Source organism: Venturia canescens, chromosome 9 (genome assembly GCF_019457755.1).
Source record: "Venturia canescens isolate UGA chromosome 9, ASM1945775v1, whole genome shotgun sequence".
NCBI lineage: Eukaryota > Metazoa > Arthropoda > Insecta > Hymenoptera > Ichneumonidae > Venturia > Venturia canescens.
Genome location: NC_057429.1, coordinates 21,199,457 through 21,213,680, shown reverse-complemented (window position 1 = coordinate 21,213,680; position 14,224 = coordinate 21,199,457). Strand labels below are relative to the sequence as shown.

General features: G+C 38.7%; 1 protein-coding gene across 1 annotated transcript in view; it reads right to left on the bottom strand.

Annotated features, from left to right (window-relative positions):
• Positions 1-5,462, bottom strand: part of Corin (corin serine peptidase) — a 29,502-nt gene extending 24,040 nt beyond the window's left edge. Inside the window, exon 1 of the mRNA XM_043428270.1 lies at positions 4,652-5,462. The gene's annotated coding sequence lies outside the window, so the exon portion shown is untranslated. The remainder of the gene's footprint in view (positions 1-4,651) is intronic.
• Between the last annotated feature and the right edge of the window lie 8,762 nt (positions 5,463-14,224).

The following is a 14,224-nucleotide window of genomic DNA, read 5'->3' as shown; positions in this document are numbered from 1 at the left end:
GACCCTTTCGCGAGAATTGACTTTATTTTATTATTTTGTGTAAATGAAGCTCTTTAAATGAACTTTTGAAAAGTGGTCACTCTTTTTTCGCTAAAATTCAAAGCATCGAATGTCGGGTGTTGATTGTTTTTAAGATTTTAAAATAAATTGTAGTAGTCTTTGAGGGTACACAGTTCACTTCGCCGTAACGTTTCAAAATGACGATTGCGACATTTCTTGATACAATTATAGTCTGGCTTGACATTGGTGCGCAATCTGTGCGACGAAGGCCAAACGCAAAAGCAAGAAATCAGCATCCCGCTACAGTAAATTCATGCGTTGAGTTATCACTAACAATAAGTATTAAGTTGGGTTAGTCCATTGATCATCTCGAGTTTATCCATCCTTCTCTCTCTCTCTTTGTCTCTTTGTCAGCACGTCAGAGTTATTCAATAATACAGTAATATGACCACATTAACCAGTTTAATTGGTGAATTGTACTGCTAAAAGTCAACAGAATAATACGAACCAATCGGGTCTGATCGAACAGGCCCTTTGAAAAAACATATTCTACGCGGATTATCGTTTGTGCGTATCTTGAGCATTCATTACTGGTTTTATAAAACGTCAGATATTTCCAATCAAATATATTAGTTTGTGAATGGAAAACACATTCTTTAAAGTCTATAGAACCTTTCAAGATCGTCTTGACATTCTTCAAACGAATATAATAGAAAGAATCACATCAAGCATCGACGAATACGGTTTTTCTTATTTTCTTAGCGACAAAAAAAAATCTTGCGCAAACAATAAGAATTCTAGACGAGAGGGGTGGTTGTCGTTAGGGCGAATTGAATCAATTTTCTCGTTTGCGACAAGAGAGCTCTCTCACGACCGACTTTGGAAGCACCACTGACTCGATATTGGGCTGTGTGTATATGTATATATCGAGCGCACCCACAGCAATCTAATTAGTTTCTGACTCACGACTAAATTTTTCTCTCTCACTGTTTCACATCCCTCCCATCATGTTAAACTTTATAGACTTTAGAACACCATAAAAAGTTGAGCGTTCTGATGTGAGTTTTACGATCGGGGTAAAAGCAACTCTTCGCATGCTTTTCTTTCATTTAGTCTCATATTTTCTCGCCCCTCAATACTTTTTTACGACAATACGAAAGCTATATGTATATATACACCCATAACGAAGGTAACGAATGCGGTAGCTCCATCTGAAATGATGTATCAGTACTCGTCGTCATTTCAGTGATCTCTTCCACAGCCTATCACTATTTTTGTTTTTATCGTTTCGATATTTATAAATATACATACAGACCCGTATACATATAATACGTATATGCATACGACTTACTTGTAGACGCAGTATAACAGTGAGTAATCTTCATTCGCGATTCCTAATAGCTTCGATACAAAAGAATCTATATAGTTATGTGGAAACGCGAAACATATGGAGAAAGTAGGATTTAACAGTAAGTAGATATTCCATTGATGCAATATACCGAATGAAAGTAAATAATTCACGAAAAATTCAATAGATCGTAAGTCACATATTTATGATACAGCAGTTTTGCGCGATACAAGGCCCGAATCCTTTTCCTCATAGAACGAACCCTTGATGATTGATGTTCAGTGATCAAAATCTTTTCCGCAAATTCATCAAAACTGCAATGTTACTGCACATTCGGAGATTTCGATTTATATATTGATATTTTCAATTTTGATAGTTTTTTTTTCGAGCCTCAATGGAAAAAAAGAAAGAATCGAACCTACAGCAGTTATGCCGTCGTAATTTCAAGAATCTGATAGGAGTATGCCAAATATAAATCAAAACAACTCGGTTAAATTCGTGTTTCAATAAATCATGACTTTTTTGTTCCTTTTCGGCTTTTGATATTCGTGTCATTGCTTTGCATTTTTTTTCCTCATTCATCGTTGTTCTCTTCTATATTTATACTGTAAGAAGGTTTGGCGTTCGAGGCGGACAGAACCTGTCGATACTTTCCTGTGAATTTTACGTCGATGACATTTTGTGAAATTACATTCTCTGCAATCTGCTTCGACGGTCCGCATCAATTCACTTTTCGCTATTTATCGCGCCAGTACTGACGGTCATATTTTTAGGTATATACGATATACGAAAGTATTATTCACAACAGTCTTAGTCTCACACGCGAGTATATATTCCCACAAAGAAGAAAATTACAGAAGAACCCCCTTTAAGGTATCCTTTTTAATTTGTTTCTTTCTTTTCTCAACCTCGCCCCTCCCCCCCCCCCCTCTCTCGCTCGCTCTTCTTCCTGTAATTCGATACCTTTATGCTGCACACAAAGTAAGCCTCTCTGCTACTAATTCCTTTTTCTGATCCGTCCAGACGCATTCTTTTACTTTGCGCGCCAGAATTGACAAATAAAAATTCTTTCTCATCTTCCATGCTTCACCAATCTCGACAACGACGGGCTTGCACAGACCTTGAACAAAGCGGTGAATGTAAGCCCAGCATATTATATATGCTGTATACAACGCAATAACATTTCAAATCAGATGAGCTATTAATTCAAAACCTCCTTTATCGAGTCAAGGCGCTTCGACAAAGGTACCCTTCAAGATTCAATAACTTTTCAAATGCCTTCGTCCCCGTGGCATAACCAACGAGGGTTGCCGAGAGTGATTCCGATATAGTGTTGGCTGTATAATCGCGAGAGATAAAGACAGAGGGGAAGGATGAGCAAAGGGATACGTCTGTGGAATATTCGGACCCCTCTTGAAAGATTGGACTTACCGGAATCATTAAAAACTTGAACAGGGTTTGGATTTCGTTGACGATAAATTGACGATATGAAAATGAAAAAACCAGGAGTCAAAGCGTTAATATCTTCAAAATGAGTTAAGCAGGCTCACGCGCGAGGAAAAAAGCGATAAAATTGGTGCCAACGAATGCAAGTTTGTACCCAGACGTATACAAAATGACAGTCGTATGGAATACGATAAAAACGAAGAAAATGACGCACAACAGAAAGCTCTTTATAACGCTTACAAAAGATCGACAAAAAAATGGGACCCTCGCACTCACGATAGAATTTGTTGAAAAGACTTGATCGCATTTCAGATTGTGGTCAGGAATGAAGAAGAAAAAATTATCAAACTTTTTCTCGGGGATCCAATTGAAAGGATCAATATCGTTTATATTTTTTTCGATTCAATCTTTCATCAACATTTTTTTCGCGCTATTATTACTCTTGTCCCTCGTCTGCATTTCTTTTTTTAATATTATCTCGCGGAGCAAGCACTTTTGACAATCCAAAAATTTGGCGCCGTACGCACAAAAATGTTAAGTCTTTTTATTTTTACGATCGATCGCGGAATAATTGCAAGGAGAAATAATTACAAGAAAACTCTCCGTAAAGGTAAGCAGGTTTTATATTATGCTACACTCGCGCATACTTGCCACAATCTCGGCTGGTAGTAAAGTGCCGAATGGCGTCAGACCGAACAAAAATAACCGTGAGAAACGGTTAATAGAGACGGTATTTATTGTGCTATTAATTCAGATGATCCAGCAGGTGTATACACATAACGTACATGTGTTTTGCATATTGTCAAAAGAATATTACTATTTGTATAGAGAAGTATTTTTTTTTTTTTAAATAATCTCATCATAAGTTTTATTTTGTATTTCCCTCAAGATACACGAATGAAAATGAAATTTTCATGATACAAAAGTCTCGATGATCATGAGAATAAATATTTCCGTGACAATTTCCCGCTGCCGTTTATTACGCTTCCACCACTGCGATTGTTTTTATTTTTTTTTTTTTCTTAATCGTTGCTTCCTTTCGTCTTGCGTTAATATAATATATATGACAAATGCGATATAGCAATGATAAAAATGTAAAAAATCAAATTCTTCATGGTATAATTTTGCATTCGCATTCAAAGCTTCGCGACGGGAATTAATCGATGAGAATCGATGTGAATTGACATATACATGATACTTCATCGTGTTTATAATGTCGATCGAAGCAACCCCAAAAATAATCCGAAACCTCTTTCCTCGAGCGGAGATATGAGAATGCGGCGCAACTTGTGTACCTACTATATATTAAGCTTGAGTACTATCTTGCACTCGCATCTGTTTTTCACCTTCTTCAATCGGCTGCATTTGACTAAAAATATGTTTTTATTGTTCTGTGGCGTTGTTTGTTTCGATCTCGATCGAACTTCGAAATTCTTCCCTGTGTTAAGTATATACACAACTGATAAAAAAGAATTGTAGAAATATTCTATATATAAATTCAAAGCTCGCAGATTACTTCGGTATAGGCAGATATTGACTTGGCGAAATGAAAAACGACAATAATTACCGTTATCGTGTGTATATAGATCATTGGTGGTCCTTGCTCGAAATAATAAAGGGGTCACTTGTATCGTATATGGAAATAATATTATACTATATACAGGAACATCGTCTGCCTAGACGGTTTCGAGATATCCGAATGCACGGTCTTGAGAAAAAACGTTTTCTAAGAAGCCTTTCTTTATAGCACGTTATGCACTAAATTCACGTTCATTCATATATCGATCGGCGAAATTGCAAAATTTATTTAAATGAAATATGTTTGTATTTGTTTGTGGGATGATAAAAGAAACTTACTCTTTGTTGCGCGGCTCGGCAGATGATTATTATGGATGAGAATAATGTAGAATTATGTATCTTGTGTCGTTGGCTCGGTGAAATGATGAACTATGCCAATTGATGATGGTGACTCTTCATCGGCCACCCGTTGGTAAGGTGTCGTTTGTCCGAGTGCCCTCGACGATTATCGGGTGTCTTCATCTTAAACTTTACCATAATACTGTGGCCGCTCGAAAAGAGCAACTGTTATCTCATTACTATGGATCACAGAGTAAAATGAGTATCGGTGATGTTGAAAAGATGATGAGAATTCCTCGATCGATGAACCGTCGCCGGTTGACATTGAAATATTGCTTCCAGCGCAAAATAATTAATATATATCGAAATCAATTGCGTATAAAAAATGAAATATCACTTTTCATCATCGTCGTCGTGAATATTTTTTAATCGTGCAATCTTATAAATAGCCCGCTCTTACGGCGCATCGTATTATCCTCAACATCACGTCCCCAACCGATCATATTTATCGATGATTATGAATACGGATAAATTTCTGTTCGAAAATTCTTATATTTCTTATACTCTCGATCTTGTTCGAACGCAGCTCAACGGTCCATGCATTCACACACATGCATAATCACACGCACGCACGCACACACGCACTCACACACTCACGTGGTGTCGGAGTCGTCGTGCGTACTACGTGCGTGGGCGACAGAGTACAACTGAGACTCAGCATCCAGCACGAGCATAACGTTCTTCCCGAGAGCACAAATTCTCAAACCCCTGATGGCTCGGTACGCTCGATCCCTTCCTCGGGCCTCCTACTACTGGGTGCTCGCGTCGCTTCCCCTACGTATAAAAATATAGAACACGATTCAGCCAGACCCTCGCGGGCCTGCGTTCCTGCTGGCGCGCACGGAGCTATACTATACACCTCGCGTGAACATTCACGCAGTCGAGCCCATTCGACCGCTCACTTCGCTCTGCGTTTTTCCTACCCAAATTTATATAAGTACCCTTTCCGCAAACTAATCTACGAATATTTATTTTTCTTTTTACTTTCATTATCCGATATCTCTTTTCAACATACAATTTGATCGCTACGAATCTTTATACTCCTCATATATTCTTTCAATTCAATCCGCTCGAGTAACCATGCACCGCGCGATAGATTTTTTTCAATTTTTTTCCCTTTTATATATACTTACTATCGACGCAGGGCAACGTTTATTTATCCTTATTCGATAAATGCTGGCATGGAAACAGGGGATATCCCGCCCGTCTGTGTGACGAGATATTCACATCCGCGCCGTACTCGCCTCTGGTATTTGAAATATTCTCTTCTCTTTCATCCGTTCGCTCTCAATCGTTCGAATAGATACCTATAAGAAATGTATAAAATTTTAAGAAAAGTTATTATAAAAATTGCAACATATGCGCAGCTTAACTCAAAGGATACGATCGGTTGGAATATTTCGGAATGAAATATAAGGGAGCAAAATAGAATCACTAACGGTGGCAAGGGAGAGGGCGAGAACAATCGGTCAATCGCGCGCATATATTCGACTCGATAACTGCCGGTGGAAACGATTGTTTCTAGTTTGTGAGCAAAAGACTCTATATATACTTTGAAAGAATCTTATACAGAAGGGAATCTCGCATCCTACCCCGGAAGTTTATCGCGCAATAATACCACTGGACACCGTGCGATACGTTGCCCCAAGACGACCCCATCCGTCTCCTGTTTTGCTATATCGCTCTTCCTTCATGTTTTCACCCTCGCACATACTCGTATTTAGGCCTGCTCGGAAGTTTCGATCATCCCGATAACGCGAGGGAATTGCTTTCCAGAGCTCGAGGGATCTTGAGCTTCATCCCTCTGTGGCACTTGGTAATCCCAAAAACTGCGTGTACCATTTCCTTTCGTACTTTTTCTACTACAAATACTCTTGGAATCGAATGAAAAAAAGGCCGACAAGCGGATGCGAGATAAAAGGTGAAAAAAAAGATTATAAAGAAAAAGAATAAATCTTTATTCAACTTGGAATGATGATGCTGGATTTTTCGGTCGTGCGTTTCGTCAACGCGGTGTCAGAGAGTCGTCACACCTGCGGTTCTTTTTTTTGCGAATATATGCTTCTTGTTTCAACATATCCCGTCGCATTATTTTCATATCGATACCAGGACGGTAAGATCTCGTTTTTTATCCCGTTTTCAAAAGTCTTGCGACCGGGTAATAAATTGGGCGCGGCACGTGTATGCTCGTTACCGTAATACGACCTTCGCGGGTAGAGCATGAACGAAAAATAAAAAGATACTCACCCGCGGTACACGAGGCGATGCTGGGACGGAGGGAATAAAGACGCGCAAAAACGAAAGGAAATTGTAAACCTTTATATCTCCTCTCGTCGCCTATATACTATATAGGTACTGATTGTGAGAGACTTGGCGAAGCAGGCCGAGTTACAAATAACCTATACTATATATATCTATGTAATAAATGTGTATACATATTTTCTACATTTTCTACGGCGAAACTCCGAGGCTACGGAAAGAAGAATAAATGTTTTTGCGAGATAAGCGATTCACTAATCTTATATTCGCAATTTTTTCATGCCAGCACTGTGTCGCATTGCTAGAACGCTGCGTGTACACGATAGGGTCTTTATTTTTGAGAATTAACAGGCCTGGACTCCCTTAGTGAAATATTTATCTACGTTTTGCAGACTCGACAAATTTCTCGGGACAAAAGTCTTTCGAACATTGAAGGAGCAGGAGGAGTAGGAGGAAGATGATGAGCAAGGGCGACACAATCAAGATATCAAGTTTATCTAGTATGCTCGGCATACTACCTAACTTTACCAATAAAAGAGTAATACAAAATTCTTTTTAAACCATAAGAGTAGCATATGAAAAATATATTGTGAAAATAGTTGAGTAATACGTTTGATTTTTTGGTAATATTATAATATCGGAACTTGACACCCTCCGCTATATGGTTATCGTGGCAGAATTACTTCAATTATATGATAAAATTTGAAAAAAGGAAACGAACAATTTAGTGTGCACTCCCCAATCGAACCAAACATTTATCGGCTCGTGTTGAAAAAAAAAAAAAAAAAAAAAAAATGTGATGTAAGAGCGGATGAAAACAACGCGCATCGACGAGCGACAAGGTAGTCATATATTCGATCCTGTCCCCTTGTTTTTTGTCCCTCGATATTGAAGAAAAAGGAGCTGGACGAGAATAAAGAAGCAAAATGCAACAACGTCGTTTCTCTGCATGGTTGTTGCCGGTTGATATTTTTTCAAGATCATATATAGACTGCTTTTCATCTCTTTTCATCGATACGGGTGTGTATACGCCCGTATCTAGGAGAATAAAAACGATAAAACGGACCTCCTCTATATCGGTGAAATGAGAGACGAGAGAAAAAAAAATATATCAATTTCTTTGATTTTTTCATGTGGCCATCGAAAAAAAAACCTATAGAGATTCATTTTTATACATAATCCAATTTTTATGATCATTTCCTCCGGCACGCAAAACATCAGAGATTCGATTCCGTGAGAATTTTTCTCCCGAGAGATCAGCGACCGCTTTCAAGTGTTTGATGAATAGCAGAATGCAAGAATAGAAGCGAGAATATATCCTATAAACGTCAATGAGTCACTCTTCGATCTGTGTCTACTAAAACCTCATTTCTCCCTCTTTCTCTCTCTATAGCGCTATTTCGCGTCTCTCTTGTTTTTCAAAAGAACCCTCGAGACGCGCTCCAAAGCAGAGCGTTAAACGGCTATGGGGCAACGTTATTCCACCTATTCTCCTCGAATATGAGGGCGGATCTCCGAATTCCTGGATTTTATTTGGCTAGACTGAAAGACGCCATGGCTCCACTTGTCTGACTACCGCGGCTCGTCCGAGCTTGCCAAAGCATTGCACCCCTATTTTTATACTCGACCGTGACTCCCTTTTATAACAGTAATGCATTATTTTTCGTCCAAGTATTTCAAGAAACTAGCTAATCTTGAAGACGAAAAAAAAAAAACAATTCCCTCTGACCGGTATTAAATATTTTAGCCTTTCCGTACGGCAATTTCATTTAAAACTCATTCACGATCGTCATTTCAATCGTGCGCATTTCCAAATAAGTACTTTGTCAATACGATCGTATACTAATTAGATTGATTTTATCTAATCTATTTATCGTTTCGACGATAAAAGAATTGCGCCGCTCCTACCAGAACCCTCGGAATAATATTAGAATGTTTCTCTTTTATAAATTTTCGATTCTTCCGTGAAATAGTAAAATTCATTTTAACGACCAATCATGTTAGAAGAGAAGGCGCATTTTCGGCATAAAAGAGTCCATATAAATCGCGCATATCTTCCATATTCTAGGACTTGTGCGTGCATGCATCGATCGGTCTGGAGTTAGAGTCAGCGAACGAGTAAAGGACTACCGAAATACGGCAAGGCTGCTCTCGAACGAGCTTGCTGAGCTTTTCCCCCGCCAAGAAAAAAAAGCGAGTCTGCTGACAGTTTCCGGCGTCACGTGTCATTACGGAACAACTTTGTTCTCACGTGACTAATGACGCGATGTAAATTCCATTTGCTCGGCATCACCGCGAATACCGTGACCCCGAACCTGTACTCTCGCCTAACCGTTGTACACTCAGCCCCGCGTATACGAGGGTGCTAAATGAAGGCTGTTAATTAAATTTCAAAACGCTCGTAATTCAATCATTTTGGCCGAGAAGTAGTGCACGGTCGTCCAAACAATTTCATTCTCTTAATAAATTCTCATTCGTATCAAACTGGGAAGAGAGTTTTTTTTACAAACTCGGACAAAAGGAAAAATTCCTTTCATCGTATTTATCAAGTAGAGATAAGGGCCGGGTGATCTGCTTTGCTGTTATTTTTCGGCACTTTTGACATTTTTCCAGGCGTCGTTGCACCGTTTACGCAGCAGCTATAAATCGATTCTCATTGTAATCCCGAGCGAACGCAATGGTCGAAACGATTTTCAGCATTTTACATAGCCGAACATTTTCATTTTCAGCTGAAAAAAGCAAAATATACTAATCGCCTGACCAATCGTTCAATCTATATATATTGATCGAAAGGAATTTTCATATATTGCGCGTCCTTTTATATTTTTTTTACTCAAAATATCATTTGGGAAAATATGAGAAATTGTACATTCGTGCATCGAGAATATTAATATGAACAATGAACGAAAAAGTTTCCTTTTTCGAAATCCTATCGATCCGATAGTCTCTTGAGATTTTTTTAAATATACGCGCCGCATTGAAATACGGCCGCTATTGTTTTGACCTAAATCCGTTCAACAGCGAAAATCCCCGTGGGATGGATCGAGTTTACATCCGCTGATTCTCCCAAAGCTATCGACTCTTCGAACAAATCCAAATATTTATAGAATTTGACGATGCGTTAAAAACAAGAAAAAAGGTGGTTCGGTCATGAGTTTTTCTTGTACTCCGTTGTAAAAAAAATCCCGTAATTCGTTGAAAGGCCGGTTAAATGATGCTTCAATAAAGTTATAATTTACATATGCATTATATACCACAATGAAATATGAATACATTTGCGATAATGATATCTCAGGTATATATAACTGCTACACCGAATGTTTTTTCCCCGAAGAATAAAAGAGATAAAGATGAATCATCCATCGGTGCGATTCATCATTATCGTCCGGCACAGTGATTCTGCATGTTCAAAAGTGTTTCGATTCGGGAGTAATTGGAAAATAATAAAATCGCGTGACTATTTCGAATAACGATGATTTAAAAAACTAATAGTTACGTGGTTTAAGGTATTTTAATGACAAGCAGATTTCTCTGGAAACAAACTCGCCGAGCAGTAGACGAGAGGGGTGAGAATCGTTTTTCTTATAAAAATATATTTTTTTTTGGATTCATGCGAGTAAATATTCCGGAAACCGCAAAGTAGAATTTTCAAATAATCCTCGTCTGAGTGGTGTGCACGTGTAGCTATTTTATACGTTGTCTGTGACAGAAAACTCTTCCATATAAAGCGGAGAAAAGTCAAGAAAAAAAAAGGAGTAAAGAGAGGAAAGGCAGAAAAGGGACTTAAGGATGATATAAAGGGCTTGCGTGGCCTTTGCAAAAGGGGTAGAAAAGCCTCGCGGTGGGGAAAAGCGTATACACAGAGTGAGAGGAAAATAAAATACGAAAGCCGGTGAAAGATAGAAGCGAGAGGAAGAGCAAAAAAAAAGGATTGCATGAAAGACGAGAAGACTTTTCGTCACTCCACCCTCCGAGACGACGCGTTTCGTAGATCTTTCACGAGAATTTGCTTCGCAGGAAGCAAGCAAAGAGGAACAATTTGACAAATTCGGGCGACATTCGCTACACATACAAAGGCACCGTCGTCCGTCGCCCAATCCAGTCCAGTTGTCTCATCGAGTTTCACATTATTGCCTTTGCCATATGCCAATTACCCGCAAACAATACATTCTAAAAACTTTCATTCCAATTAATCGATCGAAATGAATTTGTTGTTTCATAGACATTATATTATCAGTATCATCATACTCATGCATCTATTATACGATTTGTAAGAAGAGAAAGCGTTGAAGGACCATCAGAGAACGCCTTTGAACGAATACAGAGTTGAAGAGGCCCAACTTGAAAGAGAGAGAGAGAGAAGAAGACGAGCGAAACCATGACGGAATCGCTCCGAGCTATAACCGCGGTTTTTTTTCTTTCCGATTTCGTGTCATCTCACCCCTTTCTGCTCTCGCTTTCGTTCTACCTCATAGTATGTGCGTTCTCTATTCGAACCTAATTTTTTTTTGCGTGAAATCAAAGGACAGTGAAAATTAACTGGTATCTAAATTCTTTCCGACAAAATGAGCGTGTTCTCCAAGATTTCTTTCAACAGTAATTTCTCCGACAGACAAGCTCAAATATTTGTCTGGATGAAAAACGAATTTACAAAGTTAAATTTAAGATATGTCTGGAGTATTATAATCGTAGCAGTTCATTGCTTATCATAATTATCGATAATCAATCGCAAGACTCGTGGGCCCGGGGATTCAAAGTGAGGATGATCGGAGAGACGGAAGTGCTGGCGATGGAAAGGAGCGACCCTTCAATTAATCGAGAAGCTTTCATATATCCTGCTTTCAACTCGTAAACCTATGGAGCGATACACGCAGCGCCGCTGATCGGTAGGGCTTGGTCATTTGATTTTGTGGAATAGACATTTTGACAATGACTTTTAACTGATCGCTGACAGAATCCATGTCCGCCGATATCGAGCGCGTCGGAAACTTGTCAGCGATAGAATTCTATAAAGTAGGACAAAACAAATTTTCAATAATTATAATGAAAAATCTGCGTGTGCATGCGTCTGAGGAAGTAAGGAAATAAATTTGATTATTTCGAATGCCAACGACGACTGTCAACAGCAAAAAATGTTAAATGAAAAGCCATATTCGATTTTATCACTATTCCATTTATGCTCTTTACTCGTTTATGTATTTTGAAATTAAATTTAACAATAATTAAGCAAAGGGCTATATCGATTTTTACGGGTCGGACACGAGCAGGAGAGAAGTGGGCTGACTAGCGAGGCACGGCAAGACTCGAATCTGGAATTTTCCAACGTTTATCCCGAGAAATCCCAAACAAATTCCCCAGATACGCGGACATTTCGTATATAATATTGAAATTGGTTTTCATCAGAGCATACCTATAAGAGCGCAGAACGTGTGCCAAACATGCTAGACTGTCCAATAGCTCTGACGTGAGCCATGTCGGCCGGATTCCTCCAACATTTTTCAGCAATTGCTTCTCTTTCGCTACATAAATCACTCTCGTATAAACGCACAAAATATATTCTCTAGAGTTAAAAAATCATCTTCTCTACAACATCGTAATAAAGAAAAATTTGACGGATAATTATTCTATAAGATTTTAACTGAATTGATTGTATATTATACTTCGTCAAGAAATTCGATCATGAATCCAACTGCTCTTGTTATGTTTAATTAAACCTGCTCTTTGAAAAATGTTTAAAACCATACTTTATTCGATATGAATTGTAATTTTCGCAATATTTCTTTTCCAACGCAGCTATTTCTGATCATTGATCCGGCGCTGGAAGTCTCCAGGATGTACTTTCGATTCGAATACGAGACAGGTATTGCACAACCTAAACGTCGAATCTCGACGCTGCTTCACAGTATATGCTAGTAGGGTGTAGCGATAGTTGCTTCAATTTGCTTCAACAATGTTGAATGTCATCGGCAACATTACAGAATGAACTCTCAGCCAAAAATTCATCAGTGCCCACCGAAGCGTATGACAATCGAGATAGCGCGTTATTAGTGTTCTTCAGTTCTTCAGTCCCACCTAAGATTTCTCGAGTCTCAGCAGCAAAGCTTAAAGCGATGAAGGATACATGCCTATATATTATACGAAACACTAAATAGAGAGATGAGGGAAGGAAAGGCAGAGAGCGGGGGCGGGAACGAGACTCACTCGACTTTGAGACTACCCTTGAAAGAGTCAGACTTTCCGTCAGGATGAGATCTTAATTAGACCAAACCTTCATTACCAAGCAGGTATTGAACGCTACATTTTGTACGTCTTCCGTTTAATTTTTCAACCACTTTAAGTGGATCAGCTATACACTAATTGATCGAACGAATCATTTCTTTTATAATAGATCGTGTTCGATGAATGATCGAACATTTATTTTTCCAATAAGAAAATTCAATGTGCCGTTTTAATTGCTGTTTGTTCGCTGATTTAACCGCGAATAATCATATTCAATTCATTATTTCTCAAGTATAAAAATTTAATTATAATAAATTCAACGCGTCGATAGTACGAATAAGGAAAGAAAACAGATGCTATTCGTTTTTCATTTTACAGAACAGAGATTGGAGAAGCAGAAGAAAAATCAAGGCACGAGACACCATTGGAAAATTAATTGAAGCCAGCGCTATTTTTTCTTTCCTTTATTTTCAGCTCTTCTCCTCCTTTTATTTCCATCGACGAAAGGACCAAGGGCACAAGCAGAGAGAGGGTCATGAAGATAAAACGGGACAGAGTCGTTGGTGCAGTTCGCAAAGTCGGTTAACCAGCGGTATCGGAAAGCAATCATAAACGACTCCGGCACTCCCTATTTCGGTGAGAGCTTTTCCCCATTTCCTTTTTTTTTCTTTTAATTTCTGGTCGACCTCTTCCGCGTGCTATATGCATCCACGACATTTCACGAAAAACGATTCAGCTCCTATAGAGTGTCCAGAAAAGCTATTGACCAATTGACTGAATTGACATATCAAATTTCAAGTTCAATAAAACTCAGTTTGATAACGCTTCACGCGTTATTTTTCTTTACAACTCATGCTTCAAATAATTACTATGTTCCAATGAGAGAAAAGTGAAAATTAACCTTATGAGAGAGGAAGAGAGAGAGAGAGAGAGAGAGACGTGAGAGTGGAACAAGCTCGGCAAATAAGCTCGTTCCCTCACGGCAAAAATTTGACGGATTTTACATAGTCTGAGTGAACTATGTTTGCCGATGGA